The following is a 23,284-nucleotide window of genomic DNA, read 5'->3' as shown; positions in this document are numbered from 1 at the left end:
AAAGTTTTATGCCACTTTGCCACTCCAATTGTTACTTCACAATGACACTTTAAATAATAAACCACATTATTTATCTCATTATGACATCACTTTGTCACTCCAATTATGATGTCACAATGTCACTCCCATTTCTTTGTCACATCTCTACTCCCAGTGTGACATCACAATATCAGTATCATTATAAAACCACATTAGTTTTACCATTATGACATCACTTTTTCACTTAAAAATTATGATGTCACAATGTCCCTCCCATTTCTAATTCACATCCATATTCCCATTATAACATGAAAATATCAGTCTCATTATTAAACCACATTAGTACTCCCATTATTACATAACAATGTCACTCTCATTATGATGTAACACTGTCCCTCCCATGTTTATGTCACATTGCCACTCATATTATGACATCATAATGTTACTCTCATTATTAAACTACATTAGTTCTCCCATTATGCCATCATATTGTCACTCCCATTATGACATCACACTGAGCTTCCATTTTTACATCACATTGCCACTCATATTATGAAATTACAATATCACTATCATTAGTAAACCACATTAGTACTCCCATTATGACCTCATATTGTCAGTTCCATTATGAAGTCACACTGAGACTGCCAGTTTTATATCACATCGCGATTACCATTATGTCATCACATCGCCACTCCCACTATGACATCACAATGTCACTCTCATTATTAAACCACATTATTTCTCCAATTATTACATCACTTTGTCACTCCCATTTTGGTTTCACACTGTCCCTCAAAGTTTTACGTCACTTTGCCACTCCAATTGTTACTTCACAATGACACTTTAAATAATAAACCACATTATTTATCTTATTATGACATCACTTTGTCTCTCCCATTATGATTTCACACTGTCCTTCCCATTTTTACATCACATTGCCACTCCCATTTTAACATCACAGTGTCATACTCATTATTACAGCACTTTAGTACTACCATTATGACATCATATTGTCACTTCCATTATGACATCACACTGTCCCTCCCATTTTTAACACACTTCGCCATACCCATTATGACATAACAATGTCACTCTCATTATTAAACCATATTAGTACTCCCATTATGACATCACATTGTCACTCCCATTATGATGTATTACTGTCCCTTCCATTTTTACATCACATCGCCACTCCCATTATGACATCACAGTGTCATTCTCATTATTTAAAATATAATAAAGTAAATCACTCAAACTGACACAGTTGAAGAGTCTATTATTGCTCTTTTATTTAAAAAATAATAAACACAGATAAAACATATACTACATGAAACATAAAACATACAATTCAATGAGTAACAATCTCCATCCTATGTGCAATAAGTAACTAAAAGGAACAGAATGAAATCTTCTATATTAGTGTTCAAGCCAGTGTGAAAATAGCTTATGATGGAACAATGTAGCAGTTGTTGGCAACAAGATATAATCCACTAATGTGTCTAAAAGTACCAAGTATACCTTCTAGAATCCGTTTGAAATAAAATTGGATTTCATTATATATTAATTCAGGTATTCCTTACCGCTAAAGTAATATAACAATCAATGTTTTGGATCCGTTAGCCAACAAGTAATATTTAAACAGGAAGTTGAATTTATATAGGGCCATCCACTTGGCGTAAATCTGATCCTCTACCTACGATATATAGATGAATTATTTTTTATTTGGAAGGGGCCACACACTTTATTGAGCACCTTAATAATAATTCCTTTAATCTCACCTTCAAAAGCACCATTGATCACTGCACTATTAATTTTCTTTATATTAGTCTTGAAATAATAAATAATGAAATAATAACATATACATATCAAAAAGAAATTGATTGTAACAATTATTTGTACTATAGAAGTAATCACCAGAAGAGCTAGATTAACAATATCCCACGAGGACAATTGTATAGACTAAGACACAATTGTACCACTATTGATACATTCAACAAATAGGCCAAGGGGATGATTGAAGGTTTTAAGGTTAAAACTTATCCCAATGATTTGTTACAAAGAGCCCTCCAAGATACAACAATCTTGGCTAGATCTCAAGAGTGCCTTTGGTGAATAATTACAACAAGTTTGACGGTTCTACAGTGTTTGTGACCAAACATAGTAGTGCAGCACACAAAGTTAGAAATATAGTTGGGAAGAATTTTTTGATTTTGAAATTGGACCCCATACTAAAGAAGGAACTCCAAGACAAACCCAAAATTGCCTTTAAGAAGGCTGACAATTTACATAACAAACTTGTCACTTTGAATTAAATAATAATAGCAACTTTACTTCCATACCTAAACCTTTTTCTAAACCATTGGGATGTTTCAGGTATTGTCATAACAGATGCATCATGAGCAAATTTATTAACTATAGATAGAAGACTTTTGCTTCAACTATAACAGGTCAATCTTTCCCCATAAAATATTTTGTGAACAGTGAAATGGAACACGCTATAAATGTTTTATCTTGTCCATGGAAAATTCAATAAGTGGGATGTACGATAAGGAAATTTAAGCACCGATTTTTAGAACATCAAAGGAATATCTTGAATGGAATTATGAAACATAGTGTTCCTTGCCATTTCTCTCAAAAGTATAACTCTGACCCTGAGTCACTCTCTGCACTTGTGATAGAACATATCCCCCTTACCCAAAGAGGGGAAGATCATCATAAGATGTTATGTATGAGAGAAGCATTTTGGATAAATGCACTTCATACCCTATCCCCAGTAAGCTTGAATGAAAGCTTTGAACTGAACTTTTGAGGTTCTCTCCATACCTGATCTCTTTTCTCCACCTGTTTATTAACACCCCTTTCAACAAAGTTATTCTTGCTGTTTTGTTTTGTTTTTTATCCTTTTTTTAATTTTTTAAAATTTTATATTTATTTTTTATTTATTTTTTATTTACTTTTTATTTGTATTTTTTTATATCTATTTTTTTTATTATTAATTTTTAATTTATTTATTATTCAGGATATATTTATTTTTATTTTTAATCCAATTACTAATTATTATTTATATACATATAATCTACACTTATATTATTTTTATAATTAATATTATTACCCTTATTATATTTATTATAATTTTCATTATTATCATTACATCCTTAGCAATTTTTGATTGCTAATCCTCATACTTAGAAGTTCCATTAATAATGCGACTTGACCTAATTTGATTTTTTCAATCCACCATGGTCATATTTGTGCTATCCTATTTTTACTGCTTTTTTCGAAGTAGCAATGTTTAAATTAAAATTGAAATTATCCTAATAATTGCAATTCATTATTTATTTATTTATTACTATTAACATATTTTACATTTCTTCCTTTAAACAACCAATTAATTGTTTAATTAGTACAGCTAGCTATGTTCCTTAAGCTAGTGATGATGTATGTCCAGGTACTCTTTTTATCTACGGTAAATGCCTTGCCTATAGTACAACATGATCTAATATGAATCTCCAACGCCCCTTGAGGTCATATGATCCATCCCTTCCTCCCATTTTTTTCTGGAATAGTAATGGTTAAATGAGACCTAACTCACAGAAAGAGTCGTTCTACTCTTTTAAACAACAATCTGTTTTGTGCATATAATTATCTAAATTATATGGTTATTAACTCTTTTTTGATACTCACGTACATAAAGTATTTAATTCCTGTCTCCTATTTTAGAGTATATAAGATGAACATTAATGAAAATTATTTTTCTGTATATATATTTACTATATGTGTATTTTGCTTTTTAATATATTAGCATACTCTCATTCAAGCAGCAGCTTTTAATTATATATTTTTTGTCCCTGGAGCCCATATCTCTATAAGTGTAACCTATTCCCTCTAATTCAATTAGTGAACACTGCTATATAAGGGCTAAGGAGACTCACTAATACATCTAACTTTCTGAAGAAACCAGGAGTATAGTGCCCGGACTTAAGGACTTATGCTGCTTTATCTCTTACCATTTATTTCATCTGTCTACATTGCCGAACAAGTGAGCTGCGAGACACTCTCTCCTACTGCTATTTCCTAAGCATTGGATGTACTGATTGCCTTTATGGAGAAAGCTTAAAAAGACCAGCTGCTGACAGCACTTCACTAGCAGGTCAGTGCCGAGTGCGGAAGGTCTCCGCTATTGCTCCTGTCTCCAACTCATCTGAGGCGCTGGCTAAATTGACGGGGCACTGTCCATGCTTTCTCTGTCTGGAACGCCCACCCAGTGATCTGCCAGCGGGGTTGTGCTGCTAACAAGCGCCAGGAGCTAAGGATTAAAATACAACCATGGCTTTTGATACATACGGAGTGCTTCATTTGGAACCACACCTGCTGGATAGGAAAATACATTATTCACCTTGTACAGGTACTAACACTAGTGGGACCAGCACTCTAGGAGTGTTTAAATATGAATTATCGGCTAACGGATCCAAAACATCGATTGATATATGACTTTAGCGGTAAGGATTACCTAAATTAATATATAAGGAAATCCACTTTTATTTCAAATGGATTCTAGAAGGTATAGTTGGTAATGTACTTTTAGAAACATTAGTGGATTCAATCTTGTTGCCAGTGACTGCTACATTGTTCCATTATATTAAGCTATTTTCACACTGGCTTGAACACTAATATTGAAGATTTAATTCTGTTCCTTTTAGCTACTTATTGCACATAGGACGGAGATTGTTACTCATCGAATTGTATGTTTTACGTTTCATGTATTACATGTTTTATCTGTGTTTTTTAATTTTTAAATAAAAGAGCAATAATAGACTCTTCAACTGTGTTAGTTTGAGCGCTCTACCTTATTATATTTTATCTTTTTACCATGGGGTGCAGAACCCTCTAGTGAGCTGCCACAGATACAGCTGATATTGGGAACATTTGACAGCGCACCTTGTGTTTTCTTATATCATTCTCATTATTAAACCACTTTAGCACTCCAATTATGACATCACATTGTCACTTTCATTATGATGTCATAGTGTCACTCCCATTTTTTTGCACATCAACACTCTCATTATGACATCATAATGTCACTCTCATTATGAAACCGCATGAGTACACATATTATGACATCACATTGCCACTCCCATTATGACATCACAATGTTACTCGATTATTAAACCACATTAGTACTACCATTATGACATCACTTTGTCAATCCCAATATGATGTCACACTGTCCCTCCCATTTCTACATCACATTGCCACTCCAATTATGACATCACAGTGCAATTCTCATTATTACACCACTTTAGTTCTCCCATTATGACATCACATTGTCACTCCCATTATGATGTCACATTGTTTTGTTTACTCACATTTTTGGCACATCAACACTCTCATTATGACATCACAATGTCAGTTTCATTGTTAAACCACATTAGTACTCCCATTATGACATCATATGGTCACTCCCATTATGATGTCACATTGTCATTCTCATTATTAAACCACATTATTTATCTTATTATGACTTCACATTGTCACACCCATTATGATGTCACACTGTACCTTTCATTTTTATGTCACTTCACTGTATCAATGCACACTGTATCCAACCACATTGTATCCCGCTCTGTTTCCAACACTATATCCAACCTACAGTGCATCCAACCCACAATGTATCTCACACTGTATCTGACCCTCACTGTATTCAATTCACACTGTATCTGACCTGCACTATAAACTGTACTGTATGCGACCCGCTCTGTAACTGACTCACACTGTACCCTGTACTGTACCCAACCTGCACTGCATTCAACCTACACCGTATTCTGCACTACATTCGACCCACTCTGTATCCAACCCACACTGTATCGACCTGCACTATTAACTGCACTGTATCTGACCCACACTCTTTCCCACACTGTAACTAACTCACACTGTACCCTGCACTGTATCCGACCTGCACTGTACTTAACCCACACTGTATTCCACACTGTATTTGACAAGTGCTTTATCCAACCTGAACTTTATCCAACCTTCACTCTAAACTGCACTGTATCCGACCCACACTTTATCCAACTTACACTGTGTCCCACATTGTATCTGACCTGTGCTATTAACTGCACTGTATCTGAACTGCACTGTATCCCACACTTTAACTAACTCACATGGTACATTGCACTGTATGTGACCTGCTCTGTTTTTACAGTAACCCATGCTGTATCCCGCACTGTATCCAACCCACACTGTATCCAACCTTCACTGTAAACTGCACTGTAACTGATTCACACTATATCCAACCCGAACTGTATACCACACTGTATTTGATCCACACTGTATCTGACCTGTACTGGTATCAAACCCACACTGTATCTGACCTACACTGTATCCAACATGTACTGTACCAGGCCCGCACTGTATCCGACTTGCACTGTACCCTACACTGTAACTGATCCGCACTGTTTTTGAACCATAGGTACAGAATTCTGTTTTATTGGATGGGGAGGTTTTGGGAACTGCTGAAAAAAAAAGCTGATTGATCTGGGCTGTACATGGGACCAAAGGACCTGATTCAGACCCAGTCGCTAGATGCGATTGCTAGCTCCCGGCGTATGCAAATTCTGCTAAGTGATTTCAAGACATCCGCTCACAGGACAAGTCATAAGCATGCCCACTATGTCGTGGTGAGCAATAAGTTTGTGTAAATATATGCCCAATAGCAAGTCTAGAGACACCCACTAGTGCACTTCATCTCCAGAAAGTGTATTAAAACATTGCTACATCGAGGACCATAAGAAGGGATCACAGTGCTTATGGTTGCCTCTACTCTACCGCAAGCACTGCAAAGATTTCAGTTTAAAAAAAAAACTGGTGACAAGTACTATGACACTGCCTGTTAATTATGTATGCCTCTGAAATGGCATTGAAACACTCAGGCACGCCTGCATCCGCACCTCCACTCCCCCATTTTTACAGGACTGCCCATGTTAAAGCCCACAAATAGCCTCTCCTATCACTCATTATGCTGGCCTGTCTTTGCTGGACGAGCAAGTGGATCCCGATCGCTATGAGTATTTCGCACATGCTCACTGCGATGCATATGCATGCACAGATTAAAGACCATCGGCTTGCGACCGAGTCTAAATCAGGCCCAGAGTGCCAGTCATCAGTGGCCCATTACCCCCAGGAGGGAAATACAGATTGGGCACTGAGAATAGGCATGTGCTGGGGGCATGTGTACTTATGTATGGGGCATTCATGTCTGCTGCTGCTGTTTACATATGGTTTAGGGGTTTTTTTGCTGCTTGTTATTCATACTTGCCTACCCTCCCAATTAGGTCGGGAGCTTCCCGAAAATCGGGTGCCGCTCCCGGCCTCCCTGAAAGGTAGGCAAGCCTCCCGGTCCCCGGCGATCTATCTGCCCCCCCCCCGTGAATACAGTATAATCCCCAGCAGCAGGGGGGCCGGTGACGCGATTCGCGCTGAATCTTGTCATTGCGGCCCCGCCCCTTGCTTCACAATGCCATTTATCTTGGCATTGTGAAGAGGGGGCGGGGCCGCAATGACGCGATCGCGCTGTCACACCCATGCCCCGCCCCCATTGTCAAGGCATTTTCTGGGCCACGCCCCCTTTTGATGTGGCACGCCCCCCTGCTGAGGACGCCCGACAGCTCCCTCCCGGAAGGAGGGAGCTAGAAGTCGGCAACTCTGTTGTTATTTAAATTTACTAAAACTCAAGATGGTCCCAATTTTCAACGTGATTTATCTCGCTGGTACTCTCCAAAATTCAGGTGATTTAAACCCTTTTCTTTACCAAATTTACCAATAGGCAATTTGAGGCTAAACGAGTTTGCCGATGGTGAAGCAGAACGAGATATCTCTACCGAGTAACTCATTTTGCAGGAGATTACTCACCCGAGATTGCAGTGTTTTCTCTCTGCAAATGTCTCCCAAACTAGCAGCCAGCACATATCAGTGAGATATGTGCTTGCTGCTTGTGTGTTAATACTTGTAAAAAATAGATAAATGTTTTTATAAAAAAATGATGTGAGGTACCCCCCAAAACATTAACCAGCCTTGGGCTTGCCAGCCTGTCCTGGTTCTTAATTTACAGGGAAAAAATGTGTAGGGTTCCACTATAAATTACGAACCAGCAACAGGCAGCAGGAACAGATCTGATTTTAAATATACAGGGAAAAGTTTTTACGTGAGGTTCCCTCATATATTCAAAACCAGCCCTGGACCCTTTCTAATGGGGGGAGCCCTTTCACCAGGCCCCCCAGCCGCAGCATCAGCCCTGACCATTAGTCAGCCCAGGCCAGGGATCCCTGGGGAGTTGGGAACCCCCCTAATAAAGGGGTAACCCTCTCCAGGGCACCCCTGGCATAGGCTGATAGCCCGGGGCTATCCCCACCACCACTGGGTGGTATGTGGCGGGTTTATAGTGTTAGGTGTATTGTAAAATAGTAAATTTTCATCATTGTCTTTACAGTGGAACTACAGGTCCCAGCAAGCCTCCCCCACATGCTGGTAATTGGAGAACCACAATTACCAGCATGCAGGGCATTTTAGGCCCACTGGTACCTGTAGTTCACCTGTAAAGAAATGGTTAATAAAACACACAACACACCGTGAAAATAAAGCTTTAATGCATCCATAAACGCACTTACACATACTCACCTGTTTCCAGATGTTCATATCCTCTTGTCAACATAATGTATCCCAACGAATTACCTATAAAAAATTATCCAACTCCCCAGGGATCCCTGGCCTGGGCTGAAGAATGGTCAGGGCTGAGGCTGAAGCTAAGGGGCCCAGTAAAAGGGCACCCCTGGCTGTAGCATCAGTCCTCCATTAGAAAGGGTCCAAGGCTGGTTTTAAATATACGGGGAATCTCACGTAATTTTTTTTCTCTGTATATTTAAAACCAGCTCTGTCCCTACTGCCTGTTGCTGGTTCGTAATTTACAGTGGAACTCTACACAATTTTTTCCCTGTAAATTAAGAACCAGGACAGGCTGGCAAGCCTGAGGCTAGTTAATCTTTTTTTTTTGGGGGGGGGCTCATTTTTTTTTTAACAAATTAACTCTATTTTAAGCATATACATAAAGAAACATGCACAAATCACAATGATTTGTGTATGTCTCTGACCATCTCGCAGCTCAGGGGGTTGAGAGTTTGAAAAGTGATTTTGACAGAGGTTTGCTCCTATCTCACCCGAGCTTGTCATCCCGATTCTTGGTAAATTTGAGAGATGTTTTAAGTAAAAAGTACTTCTGATTTGGCCTGATAGTGATTTGATTCGAGATTGCTTTCTCAACCGAGTTTTACAAATGAGATGGGAGAAATCTCTCTCTAACTCACCCGACTTTACCTTTAGTAAATTTGCAAGCAGGAAAAAAATCAATAAATCACCCGAGATGGTCATCTCGACCTATCTCGATTCTTAGTAAATTTACCCCTAATTGTTTTGAGCAAGTATAGTCCATGCATGTTTTTATGTCAATTTCTGTGTTGTATTGTTTTCTATTGAATGTTCTGGTGAATTAGTTTGATTGGTTATTGCTAATACATTACTAATTTATAAAACATTTGTAAACAGAAATAACCACCAAGTGTTTGTGCCACTGCTCTTTTGGTTGCTTAGTTTAGCCAGCCAGTCTGTTGCCTATGGTGGTGAATAATATTGTGAGAGGTGGTCATAATTGAGTGGAAATGACTGGGAATTAATGTTATTGAGGTTAATAATACCGTAGGAACAAAAAAAGCCCAAATGATCTTATTTCAGCTGTTTTTATTTTTTATTTTTTGAAAAATGTAGATCCAAAACCAAAACACACAAGGTTGGTTTTGCAAAACTAAATCCAGATCCAAAACCTTGAAGGAGATACAGGTCCATCACCAAAACCATACACAGGGGTCAGCGCACATCCCTAGTTTTAAAAAACTTTTACTTTCAACTGTGTGGGTGTCTTGTGTTATTTTAATATTTCTTTTGCTGTGGAAATATAGGTACCAGCAGACCCGTAACGCCCCACATGCTGGTACTTGTGGTTCTCCCAGTACAAACATGTAGGGGAAGCTTGCTGTGAGATATAGTTCCACAGCAAAAGACAATGGCCCTGATTCAGACCCACTCGCAAGCGGGCGCACGTACGTTAGGCGTACGTACAAAAATATTTAAATTCAATGGCTCGCTCGTATTTTCGTTCGCATCTAAAATTCCTCCCTAAACTCTGACGACCCCTCCTCTAACTAACGAGCGTACGAAATAGCGAGCGTACATCCCCGAAATGGCTTGAAAGGAACGCACGCACAAGTATAAACAGGAAGTGGCCTTGTCAGATGTCGATTACCTGCTCCTTTATTCTGCCTACCTCCATCAATCGTATCATGCCAATCAATGTATCAATTAGCTTAATTGTTTGTTTTTTTTCAACACAATGCAAGAAACTTTACTCTTGTCCGTGTTTGTGTTTACCCGCAGAATACGTACGGATGAAACATTCGCTTTTATTGTTCAAAAAACATGTGAACCACAATTAAACAATTGTTCTATTGCTGTGGATCCCCGCATATTTCCCTGGGTTCATTTCTTTATTTAAATTTGCTTACGCATGTCACTGCATCAAGCCTATCATAACTCTCCAGAGATTTCTGGCCCTGTCGAACACATGACTCATACACTAACCAATAAAATTGCTCCTGTTAATTTCCAAAATACATTAGCCAATCAGAAAATTTTTACACACTTTATCAAAAATGATTTTTAAGAAAAACACCATTGCCATCATGAGAGCCTCCGCATTCACCAGGCGCGAGCTGCTGGTGCTTACGGAGGTCATGGATCGCCGGATCACCAGCCAGCCTCCACCCATCACCAACCGGCAGAAGCGCTCCGCGTATGCGGAGGCACGGTCCCGCCTGCGGTCCTTCGGCTCACGCCGCAACATCGGGCAGCTGGAGCGCAGGTGGTCCGACCTGCAACGGCGAACGCCCCGCTTGCTGGCATGCTTTCGCATGCAGATCGAGGAAAGTAAGTGTTATGTATTGTGGTTTTAATGTTTGTGTTTGTGGGGCAAACTGCGTGTGCATGTTTTCCTGTCTGTCCTATTTATTATTTGTACTCATATCTGCGTGTGCATGTTTTCCTGTCTGTCCTATTTATTATTTGTACTCATATCTGCGTGTGCATGTTTTCCTGTCTGTCCTATTTATTATTTGTACTCATATCTGCGTGTGCATGTTTTCCTGTCTGTCCTATTTATTATTTGTACTCATATCTGCGTGTGCATGTTTTCCCTCTATTTCTGATTTATTCATTCTACTCCTATTTGGCTTATTTTTTGGGTTGTGTTTTTTTTTTAGTTTTGGTCCCCGGATTTGTCCATAAACTAACCGCAATTTCTTTGACATATTTTAGGGGGACAGCCAAGACTCCGCCGTCACCGTCCGTCCAGACGGCGTTCCCGGCCACTATCCCCAACCCCCAGCCAACACTCCACCCCAAATCTTTCCCCTATTCCCCACTCCTCCCCATCCTTCCCAGACCCTCTCCCGGAAATGTCAGGCCTCCTTCCCCTCCGTCCCACTTCCCCCTCTCCTCCACCCACCCCTCTTCCAATTACCCCCTCCCCGGAGTCCATCATAACTCCTCCCCATTCTTTGGGGAATGACGGATCCTCCGAGGAGGATCATGGAGGCATTTCCGGAGCTCCCGTTTTGGCTCCCGGTATGTTTTTATTTTGTTTTTTTTTAAAGCACAAACTGTTTGTATGTAATCATGTGTCGTGCCTTTCTTCGTGTTTTTGTGGCTTGACTTTTGGTGATTTAGCAGTTTGCCTTTACCTCTTCCTGGTGATTTCAACATACACATATCACACCTGTGGGAATTTGTACATAGGCCTTGTATTTTTGGCAGCACCCCCTTTTTTTTTTTTTTTTTAGGTTTAGGAGTGATTTCGTTGTGTTTTTGTTTTTTTAATGTGGATTCCCTATTGTTGTATTAACCCACACACTTTTCTCACCCACAGAGGAACAGAGGCGTCGGCAAGAGGTGGCGGATTGTGTTGGCCAGATGCGCCAACATGTAATTGGCATTCTTGTGGCCCTCGACTGGCTGTCTGGCCTCCTTCGCCAGTAGTTTTTTTATTTTTGTTAACTTTTCAAAATAAATTTTTTCATACAAATATACGTTCTGGCTCATTTTTTAAATCCAAAACCAAGATAGTTTAGCCTGACATAAGTAGACTGTTCCTGCAAGGATTTCCCTTTTTTAAAAGTTAGATTGTGTTTTGTCTTTGTATGTCAAACAGACACAAGAAACACATAACAGTAACAATGTCATTTCCCTTTTTGGGTGTAGTGTCAATTACATATTTCTACATTTTACAGGTTCCTAGTTGGTGCGCAAGCTGCTTAGGCCAATCTTACAAATCCCAAGGTTGGGCCAGGCTTCCTTTTGGTGTGGGTTGGGAAGCTGAAAACATATTTCAGTTTAGCTCAACTGGCGTCAGTACTGGATTACCCCTTAGTCAAATGTAACTTGTGTTAACCTGGTTACACTTGCTGTTAACGTCCCAAAAAAGGAAGACCATTTCACTCTCCAAACATTTATTCACAACATAACAGAGAAAACAAAGTGGTCACTCCCAAAAAAAGAACACAGTGATAAATTCAAATACAACACATACCAAGAAATAATTAAATAAAAACAAAAAATCAAGAACTGGTTGACGAAGGACCATGCCAACATGATTCCACAAACATGGTGTTGCGATATGGGTTCCAGAATATATGCCCAAAAGGACCAGATCCAGGTTTGGTAAGGGTAGCAGGAAGTAGTGAGCGTTGGAGTGCCAAAGATTATGTGAACAAACAGAAGATGGTGAGAAAAAAAACACAAAATTAGATGTTCGCAAACAAACACAAACACATTAGGTATAAACACTGTAGTTTTGTTACAACTTACCTAAAAAATCTGGCCACAACATCATCGCGTATGGCCCCCCCACATACTGACCTCCGACCAACCTCGGGGGGGCCATCCTCAGGTAAGGCATCCTCTGGCTGCATTGGGACACCACTCCTTATGGCAATGTTGTGAAATATCCCACACAGGACCACAATTTTAGACACCATATCCGGCACATACATGAGCTCGCCACCAGAGCGGTGGAGGCATCTGAATCGGCCTTTTAAAAGGCCGATACAGCACTCCACCACTTGCCAGGTGGCTGTAAGTGCGGAATTATACGCACTTTGTGGCCCTGGTGTGGGAGCCAAATAAGGAGTGAGCAGCCAGGACATGCAAGGGTATCCACTGTCTCCTGTGAAAAAAAATAGACAACATCAGGAACACTGTGTATCAAGCTTAACATTGTTATGTACTAAAGGTCTCCACTTACCCAGAAGCCACGCATCACCAGCTTGTAGGTTGGTTAATTTCTGCCATATCCCTGATTGCGGGATGACGAAGGAGTCATGAGCACTTCCTGGTAATTTAGCATTCAGGGACAGGATCTGGAGGGAGGCATCACATACCACCATTACATTCAGGGAGTGATAGTGTTTACGGTTTCTAAATATTGCCTCCAGCCGTGCTGGAGGCTGAAGTGGTATGTGAGTAACATCCACAACCCCTATGATGTGTGGGAAGCCAGCTATTTGGTAAAAATTGGCCTTGGCCACACTAAGGGCACCCATATCCAAAGGCATTTTAATAAAATGATGGAGGTGCTTGAAAAGTGCCTCCATCACTGCCCTCAGGATCCGGGAAAAGGAGGATTGGGAGATGCCCGCCACTATTCCCACCGTTGTTTGAAACGATCCTGAGGCACAGAAATATAACACCGCCATAAATTGCGTCAGTGGTGGTATTGCTGTAGGACTGTCAATTTGCCGCTCAAGATCACTTTCTATTAATGAGAGAGTGTCTATGATGATTTTGGGAGGTAGACGGTAGCGTCTTAAAACCTCATCATTGGGCATTCCAAAAAGGGTGACATGTGTTCAAAATATCTGGGGCCTTGCATGCCTACGATGCCTACGCCTGGGACGAGTTTGAGGTTGGTCGTCTTCCGGGAGCAGGGCCAGAACAATTCGCCCCAGATCTACCTGAAATTCAAAGTTTACAATGTAAGGCTTTTGAGCCACCCCAAAAGTAACATAAAACAACTTAGCTTTATGATACCATCCATAGCTGCTTACATGCCGGGGTATTGTCATGATACGTATAAACTGTAAAAAAGCCAAAAATGAGACATCAAAAATTTAGAGGGTGATTTTATGTTTGTCAAATTGGTGCAAGCCAACACATAAAATAGGCGAAACACACATTTGGCCATCGATGAAAACGACATTGCACACCGTACGTCAAATAGGGGTCAAATGGACCCCAAAAATGGAAAAGGGAAAAGCAAAACTGGTTTACATGATGAATAAGCCTCGAAAAATGCGTTAATTAGTTCGCAAATGCAAGTCACTACACCAACAGTCAAAAATGCGTTAATTAGTTTGCAAATGCAAGTCACTACACCAACAGTCAAAAATGCGTTAATTAGTTCGCAAATGCAAGTCACTACACCAACAGTCAAAAATGCGTTAATTAGTTCGCAAATGCAAGTCACTACACCAACAGTCAAAAATGCGTTAATTAGTTCGCAAATGCAAGTCACTACACCAACAGTCAAAAATGCGTTAATTAGTTCGCAAATGCAAGAAAAATAATGGACTTACCAAAATCGAATATATAAGATTTCCCTCAAAAAGGTCTTTGGGTCCGAAAGCCAAAACAAACTAAAATAGATGAAATTAGTGTGAAAAAAAAAATATCAAACAAAAAACCAGAAGTAGACACCAATTGGCCACAAATTAGACTGCACAAAACTTACCAAATCAGGAAACGATGGCAAAAAATAAACCAAAAAAATGCGAACGGAAAACCAAAACAACTGTAGCAAACCCAAAAAAATACAAACACCGCCAAATCCTCCAACCGCAAACAACAAAATCCAACCAACTTAACCGCCAACAATCCAACAACGCAACCTCGACTCCACACACACCAAGCCATAAATAGTGTTTATTTTCCCGCACAAATTAAGGATGAATCATAGGGACGCACAATCAATGATGCGGCCGCAAACTAAGGACGCATGTATAAATACGTCACGAAATCACATTTAATTTCTGGTTGATTTCATTCTGGAAGCAGAGACATGGCTTCAGACCAGGGAAACAATGGCCAAAATTCCGGCGGTAAGGCCTTCATGCATTTTGTCTCAATGATTCTTTTAAAACATAATATTGTGCAAGTTGTGAAGTGGCTAAATCTGCATATTTACCCAAATAGGTGAGGAGGATGACATGGAAGAGACTGCTGGCCCCAGTCAACCCGCCAAAGCTGCCAAAAAAAAAAGGCAGCCACATTTCACAAGCAAGGAGATGGAGGTTTTGATCCAGAAGTACGTTGACATCCTGCCCCAGGCAGCCAGGAATATGAGCCAAAGCCAGAAGTGGAGAATGTGGGAGGAGGTCGCCGTTGCTGTCAATAGGGTGGGTGATTATGTCCGTCTAGCCCGGGATGTCAAACGGCGATAAGTAAACACTTTCCCATCCTATAAACAAACCCCATTGTAAAAAAAAGGATAATGGTTCCAATTTCATTCCACAGATGGGCAGACTTCAAATATCGTCTCAAGCAAAAACTTGCCGACAGGGCTAGGCATGCAAGGGGGACAGGTGGGGGTCCCACCCCTGTGTCATTGGAGTTGACAGACTTAGAAGAGCTGGCACAGGGGTGTGTGCAGGCTGTGGAGGTGTTTGGCGTGTCCAACATGGATACGGACATGCCAGACTTTGCGGCTCCTCATGTTGGCCAAGGTAAGTCTTGTGATGTCACCAACTCTGAAATGCTATTGTGCCAATATGTAGATTCTAATGTGAGTCTTTTCGCATTTTTCCTAACAGAGACAGAGGCGGATGAGTCTGCTCCAGAGGGGAGCCTTGGCCGCAGAATTTCTGCTGGCTCTGCAGGGGAGGAACCAGTACATCCGGCTGAGGACCCTGCAGAAGCCAGTCCAGGGCGTGCCCCCTCGCAGGCAGTGGGCCTCCTCACAGAACTCAATTTTAAATCGGATTTCCATACGGAGATTCTGCAGAGGATGGACGCCAGTCTGATACGGGTGGCTGAGGCCCTGGAGCAAAATGCTGCGGCCAACGTGACCATTGCTCAGGCCCTGGCGGAAAATACCAGGGCCAACATCCGCATCGCCGATGCCCTGGAGCAGCTCGTTCGCCAGCACATGGTGGAGCCGACCTCCCTTCCTGCCGGAACATCCGGATCCTCCACCTCTGGCACAACATCAGCCAATCCTCCAAATGTGCCTAGCCCTGTGCCTAGTCCAGAGGCCACAACATCTGCCTCTGGACAGGCCAGCCCGATGGCATCCCGGACCCGGTCTGGCGCCCACCCTCACCCAGCCAAACGGGCGAGAAAACGATGACAGCAATGGCGACTTTTCCCACACTCCTTCTGTGCTTGGCTCATATTCCTTTCTGGTCAAAACTTCCCTCTCCTTTCTTGTGAAATGTTTTTAATTTTGGTATTTACGTTTATGTTACCAGTTATGGCTTTTTTTTTTTTTTTAACAAATATCTTTGCCACAAAAAAAAGGCAACAAAATATTAGGCCAATTTGTTTGTGTTTAAACAATAAATTTAAAACAAAAAACTGACATTGTATTGTGACATTATTGTACAAATGGGTTACATTTAATCCTGGCCCTAAAGGCAAAAACTGACCCTCTTAAAAAAAAAAAAAAGGCCTCTTTAAGGAACGTTTAAAAAATCACATAGCGATGCAAATTCCACAGTAAACCAAAAAAAAGGGGAGCTAATTAAAACATGATGACATTATTGTTACAATAGGCCATAACCAACAAATTGTGGCCAAAATAAAACACCAAAAATGTACGCTAATTGATTGTGTAATCATGACATTAGCAGCTCTGATTTCCACCTGCGTACGCTTTTGTGCTATCCCAATAAACTGCTTTCCAAACACATACCAAGCCGGTTTTCAATCCAACACTAATTACTTTACTGACCAGCCGCGATTAATCGCAGCACCATCGTTGAGTCCCGGGACGGAGGAGAAGGCCATCGCCAATGTGGTCGAGTAATCCTGACCCTAAGCTGTGCGAGCATTTTGAAGGGAAAGCGGATGTTCCAGTGACGTATGAGACGGTCCGAACACATTTGACGTTCGCATCTGCTAATGTATGTACGCCCCAAAAACGCCTCGCCACGCCTGCGTTTTTTCATCTCCACCCCCGTCAACACCCAAAAACGCCCTGTTCTGTCAATCACATTTGACATGTCACTTCCTGTACGCTATTTTAGGAACGAGAGAAAAAAAGCTCGCAATCTGCCGTACGCACATGCGCAGTGTAACACCGACGCATGCGCGGTTAGTCAACATCGGAACGCAACGAGCGTACTGTTGTTAACGTGCGGCTCTGAATGAGGGCCAATATTTTTAACTCATTCAATCGAACCACACTGTACATAATCATATGCCCCAGCACATCAGCCTAGGCCTGGGGTACCGTGGAGAGGGGGACCCCTTTATTGGGGGTGTCTCCAGCTCCCCAGGGATCCCCAGCCTGGGCTGACTAGTGGTCAGGGGTAATGCTTTGGCCTGGGGACCTGGTGAAAGTGTTCCCCTGGCTGTGGCATTATTCCCCTGCTAGAAAAAGTTTGGTGCTGGTTCTGGAATCTACAGGGGAACTACGCATTTTCCCCTTTATTTCTAGAACCAGGACTGGTTCAGAGTCCAGTGCTGGTTATGCTAAAAACAGGGGCCCCTATGTCATTTGTCCCCTTTATTTTGGCAACCAGGAATGATTATAAATAGCCTGATGCTGGTTGTGCTTAATACAGGGGACCCCTACATTGTTTGTCCCCTGTATTTAGCACAACCAGTACTCTGTCTCCAAAGCCTGGGGCTGTTTGAGCTTTGGGATGGGGGGCACGCCATTTCTATTCTTTTTTTTATTATGTATATATTTTTTTTTACACAGATGCATGGACGGATCCTAATGTTCCGTCCATGCATCTGTGTCTTTTATCGATCCATGTAGGAATCTGTGTTTCAATGCAGGCAGGCATACTAGAGTAGGTGAGTATGTGAGATAGTGAGTGTGAGTGCATGTGTTACTTAACTTTCATGGTGTATGTGTAATGTCTTTTTTTTATATTTCTTTTGCAGTGGAACTACAGGTACCAGCTGGCCCATAATGCCCTGCATGCTACTACGTGTGGTTCTCGAAGTACCAGCATGCGGGGGAGGCTTTCTGGGGCAAGTAGTTCTCCTGCAAAATATAATATTATTTCATCCTTCTTTGCACTACACTATACACTATCATCCTAGTACCCATGGCTGGGGTGCCCTGGATAGGGGGACCTTTTTATTGGTGGGTCGCCATCTCCCCAGTGATCCCCAGTCTGGGCTAACTAGCAGTTAGGTTTAATGCTTTGCCAGAGGACCTGTAGAAATGGTTCACCTGGCTGTGGCAGTACCTCTATGCCCACTAGAAAGGGTCCATTGCTGATTATGGTTAATAAAGGGGACCCCTACACTTTTTGTCCCCTGTATTCTGGCAACCAGGACTGGCTCTGTAAAGCCCAGTGCTGGTTGTGTTAAATACAGGGGACCACTATGTTATTGTTCCCCTGTATTTTTACATCCAGGACCAGCTGTTAAAATCCCAGGGCTGTTTGTGCTCTATGGAGGATGGTGGACACGCCATTTTAAAAAAAAATCACTTGTTTTCATATTTTTTTTAACATACTGTATATGCATGGATAAATCTCATTGATTCGTCCGTGCATCTGTGTCTTATTGATTTTTTTTCTCAGATGCATGCCACATAGATCGCAATGAATCATTTGTTTTTACAGATACCTGCATCATGGATCTCACTGATCCATGCATGCTGTCAGCTATCGTTAGATCTTCCACAATAGTTCTTATATAAAAATGTGCATTTTAAGCACCATATCATGTCCTGCTTTGAAGGGGGGAGTTCAAGGGAAATTGTTCACAACATTGCATCATGAGCACATCATTCCATGTGTCCCATTGCCTTAAGAAGCAATTCAGGGCTGGGACCATCAGTGACAAGGAGCCCCTCTGTCCCTTGCTGCTGCCCCTGTGCAGCACCCCACTGCTGCCACTGCCCTGCATGCCTGCAGCCTGCCCCGCACATGTCTCTGTCTGCATCCCAGAAATACCTCCTGTGTGCTGTCCCCTCCAACACCAAATCTAGTGTACCATTTTGTTGCCTTTCTCCCCTGCAGGTGGCCCAGGTTTCTCCTCCATCCATGATGGTTAATAAATAATAAAAAACAATGAAATGACAAAAAACCTTATGGTTTCACATGTCCCATTACAGCTTCTTAGACATGATCTGAAATTTCACAAAACCTAATGAATTTCTGCAATTTAAAAAAGCAATGAAATTCTGATCACTAAGGCTGATGCTTTAATGGATGTGTTCCTTGCACACTACATATCTGGTATGCCATCACACCCTGTAGTTAACTGCAGGTTAAATACTCTCACAGAGTTTGATTGATGTCTCTCACAAAAAAGTGGAGCTGTTAATTCACAGAATTGTGTGCTCATTGGAATACACACATGCAGTCTATGCAACTGAGATCTAAGCAGAAGATAGAGCTATGTAGATGGGATAAAAGTGGTGTGGATGGGGGGAGGAGACAGAGCAGAGTAGATGGGGTAGAAATAAAGGTGTGGAGAGGGGGAAGATTAAACAGTAAGAATGGGGGAAACCAATGTCATTCAGATGGTTGGAAAACATGGTGAAGATGGGGTGCAAAGTGATGCAGATAGCTGGAAAGCAGTGGTGTGGATGTAGGGAAGACAGCAGCCTGAATGGAGCAGAGATAGAGTAGCACAGTTTGGAGGGACAGAATGACCTATATGGGGTGGTATAGAGTAGCATGGTCACTGGAAGACAGAGTAGCACAGATTGATAAAGGCAGATTGGTGCAGATGAGAGAAAACAGGTTAGCATAAATGGGAGAATACACAAAAGTATGGATTGTTGAAGACATATTGGCATGTGTGGTGGTGAAACAGAGTGGCATGGTTGGGGTGGACAGTGTGGTACAGATTGAGGAAGAAAGAGTGGCACAGATAAAGGTAAGACAGAGTAGAGTGGCTTAGGGGAAGGCTGTGGTGCAGATGGAAGGGCACATATGCAGGGTGCCGCAGATTGGGAAAGACAGATTGGTGAGGATGTGGGAATACAGACTAGCACAGTTGGCAGACCACATAGCAGTAGGCCTTGGGGAAGATAATGCAGTGAAGGCAAAGTTACTGTACATGCATAGACAGAGTATGAAAGTTTTAGCACTTAGGGAGCTGAATGTGTATTTAGAATGAGATGGATGTATGGAGTGAGGAGTATGTTGGAACCCTGTGGGATTGATGAGGAAATCAAATGGGAAGATTGTGGGCACTTAGTTGAATAAATGTGCCACATAACTGCTTGGACCTTAGTTGCATAGACTGCATGTGTGTATTCCAATGAGCACACAATTCTGTGAATTAGCAGCTCCATCATTTCGTGAGTGACAGCAATCTCACTCTGTGAGAGTGCTGAATCTGCAGTTAACCACACAATGTGAGGGCATACCATATCTGTATTGCGCAAGGAACACATCAATTAAGGCATCAGCCTTAATGATCAGAATGTCATTGCTTTTTTAAGTCTGAGTGAGAGAAATTCAGAAGGTTTGTGAAATTTCAGATCAAGTCTAAGAAGCCTTAAAGGGACATGTGAAACTGCAAGGTTTTTTTTTCTATGGAAAAAAAAAAAAAAAAAAAAAAATATATATATATATATAAAGAGGGGTACGGTCCGGCACTCTTTCTTCAAAATGGTTGTTTGCTCCGGTGCCCTCAGCATACGCTGAATTCCTAAAACACAAAAAGGCTGCGGCACTCAGAGACAGTAAGCAGATTAAATATATTGAGTGATGTCACATGAAACCAACGTTTCGGAGCGATTGAGCCCCTTTGTCAAGATGTGAACAAGAAGAAAACCAAATAACATACCTTAAATACAAATAGAGTAACAGCCGTTAACGTGCACAAGCAGGGCCAGCTGCTTCCGTCACCGTCCGGTTCCCGGGTCTCCCAAGTTCGCGGACTGATGGCGTCATGCGTCGTCAGCGCTGGGTTGTCATGACAACCACAGACGCTATCAGGCGCTACTAAGGCTGGCTCTGTAACAAATTAAAAACAACATTGATTAATGTATGAGAATAGAAAAAAGAAGAAAAAAGCGTGGCGCCATCTACATCATTGAAATATGGAACAGATTTAACAGTCAATATGAAACTATTGTAGAAGGAAAAGCACGCCATGTATCAAAGAGCACGAACATCAGAGGTCCAAACAGAGTCCAAATGAGACAATCAATTGTGTTGTGATGTGAGAATGATGTGAGCCTAAGTGTGAAAAAAATTGGCAGAGCTAAAAAGATTAAGTGTGTGTAACTATGCGTTGTTATGTTGACATGACGTGCAGTGAAATGTGAAAATGAGAAAATAAAGAAAATGAAAAAATGAAAAAAATTCTAAAGAGAAAATAAAATAATGACGGACATACAGGGAAGAAAGTAAAAAGATATCTATGATGCAAACTGTGATGAGAATAAACCAATGCAATAAGTGATAAAAAATGTGCCAGTGAAATGAAGGTGTTGGATGCAAAGTGATGAAAGACTTACTGAAGAATGGAAAAAATGAAAAAAATGGAAAAAGTGAATGTGGTACTATGTGTAGGTGTGTTGAATAATGGAGCATGGTGTGAATGGTGAAAAAATATATGACTGAAAAAGTGGAATAGAAAAATGAAAATAAAAATGAATAGAAAAATAAACAAATGAACAATTGATGAAAAAAGAGATTCCTGTGTTGACAAGATCCGTTTAACGAAATATGTTCCAAGAGATTTTATCATTCAGTCCAAGGGGCTGTATGGTGTTAAGTTGAAATATCCAACGAGCTTCTAAGAATCGTGCATAGGTTAAAATGTGGGTGGATACTATGGGATCATTGAAAAATAATTTTTTCTCCTCTTTGAACATAAAACTATTGGCAAAGGACGGTGCCACGTTACTTCCCATAGCGCAACCAGAGCTTTGTTGGAAAAAACGACCATTAAACAAGAAAAAATGTATTTTTAGAGTGAGTTCCAAAAGGTGCGTGAACAGCTGGTTGTCAACTTCTTGCATATTTTCTTGGATAAGGAATTCCTGAACTGCTGCCAGTCCTTCTCTGTGAGGTATGCTGGTGTATAAATTATTGACGTCCATGACACACAGGATGGTGTCCTCCAGAATGGTTTTGACAGAAAGTAATAAATTCAAAAAACTAGTGGTGTCTTTGATGAATGTGGGTTGCTTGGTGACCAAAGGCTGAAGAATCGTATCCAAAAATTGAGCTACAGGTTGATATATAGAATCTCTGGCCGATATAATGGGCCTGCCTGGGGGTTTAATGACGCTCTTGTGTTTCTTGGGTACTGAGAATAAAATGGGTAAAACAGGAAATTCTTGTGTCATCGCTTTGTGAATATTTTCATGTATTAACCCCTCCATTTTAGCTTGGTAAAGGATTTGGTCCAGTTCATTTTTGTATGTTCTAGTCGGGTCTGATGATAACTCCTGGTACGTCGATCTATTTGCCAGTTGACTGTTTAATTCATCCACATAATCCTGTAAATTCTGAACAACTACTCCGCCGCCTTTATCGGCAGGCCGGAATATTACATCACGATATTGCCCTAGTTGTTTAAGTGCTTCTCTTTCTGTTTTGTTCATGTTATAATGTTTAATGCTGGAAGCCTTGGCATATTTAGTGATTGAATCATCAAGTAAGCGATTAAACGTTTTGAGGGAAGAGTTGTTAGACTGTGGGTCAAAATTTGACCTAGATCTGGATGATAAAAATTTCTGAAAAATGGAGCGAGGCGGGTCGGGTTGGTGATTTTGAAAATGTTCCTGAAGGCGAAGTTTTCTAGAAAAACGATGTAAGTCAACTTTCCAAGTAAGTTCATCGTAGTGATTGGTCGGGATGAAGGATAAGCCTATATTTAATACCCTTAATTCGACCTCACTGAACTGTCTGGAGGATAAATTGAACACTAAAGTTTCTTCTTTATGTCTATGCCTCTGTTCCCTCTTGTTTTGACCCCCCCCTGCGGGTGGGCGTCC

This window comes from Taudactylus pleione, unplaced genomic scaffold (assembly GCF_031769625.1).
Source record: "Taudactylus pleione unplaced genomic scaffold, aTauple2 ptg000305l, whole genome shotgun sequence".
Lineage (NCBI taxonomy): Eukaryota > Metazoa > Chordata > Amphibia > Anura > Myobatrachidae > Taudactylus > Taudactylus pleione.
The sequence above is the reverse complement of the archived record's forward strand: the minus strand, read 5'-3'. Positions refer to the sequence as shown.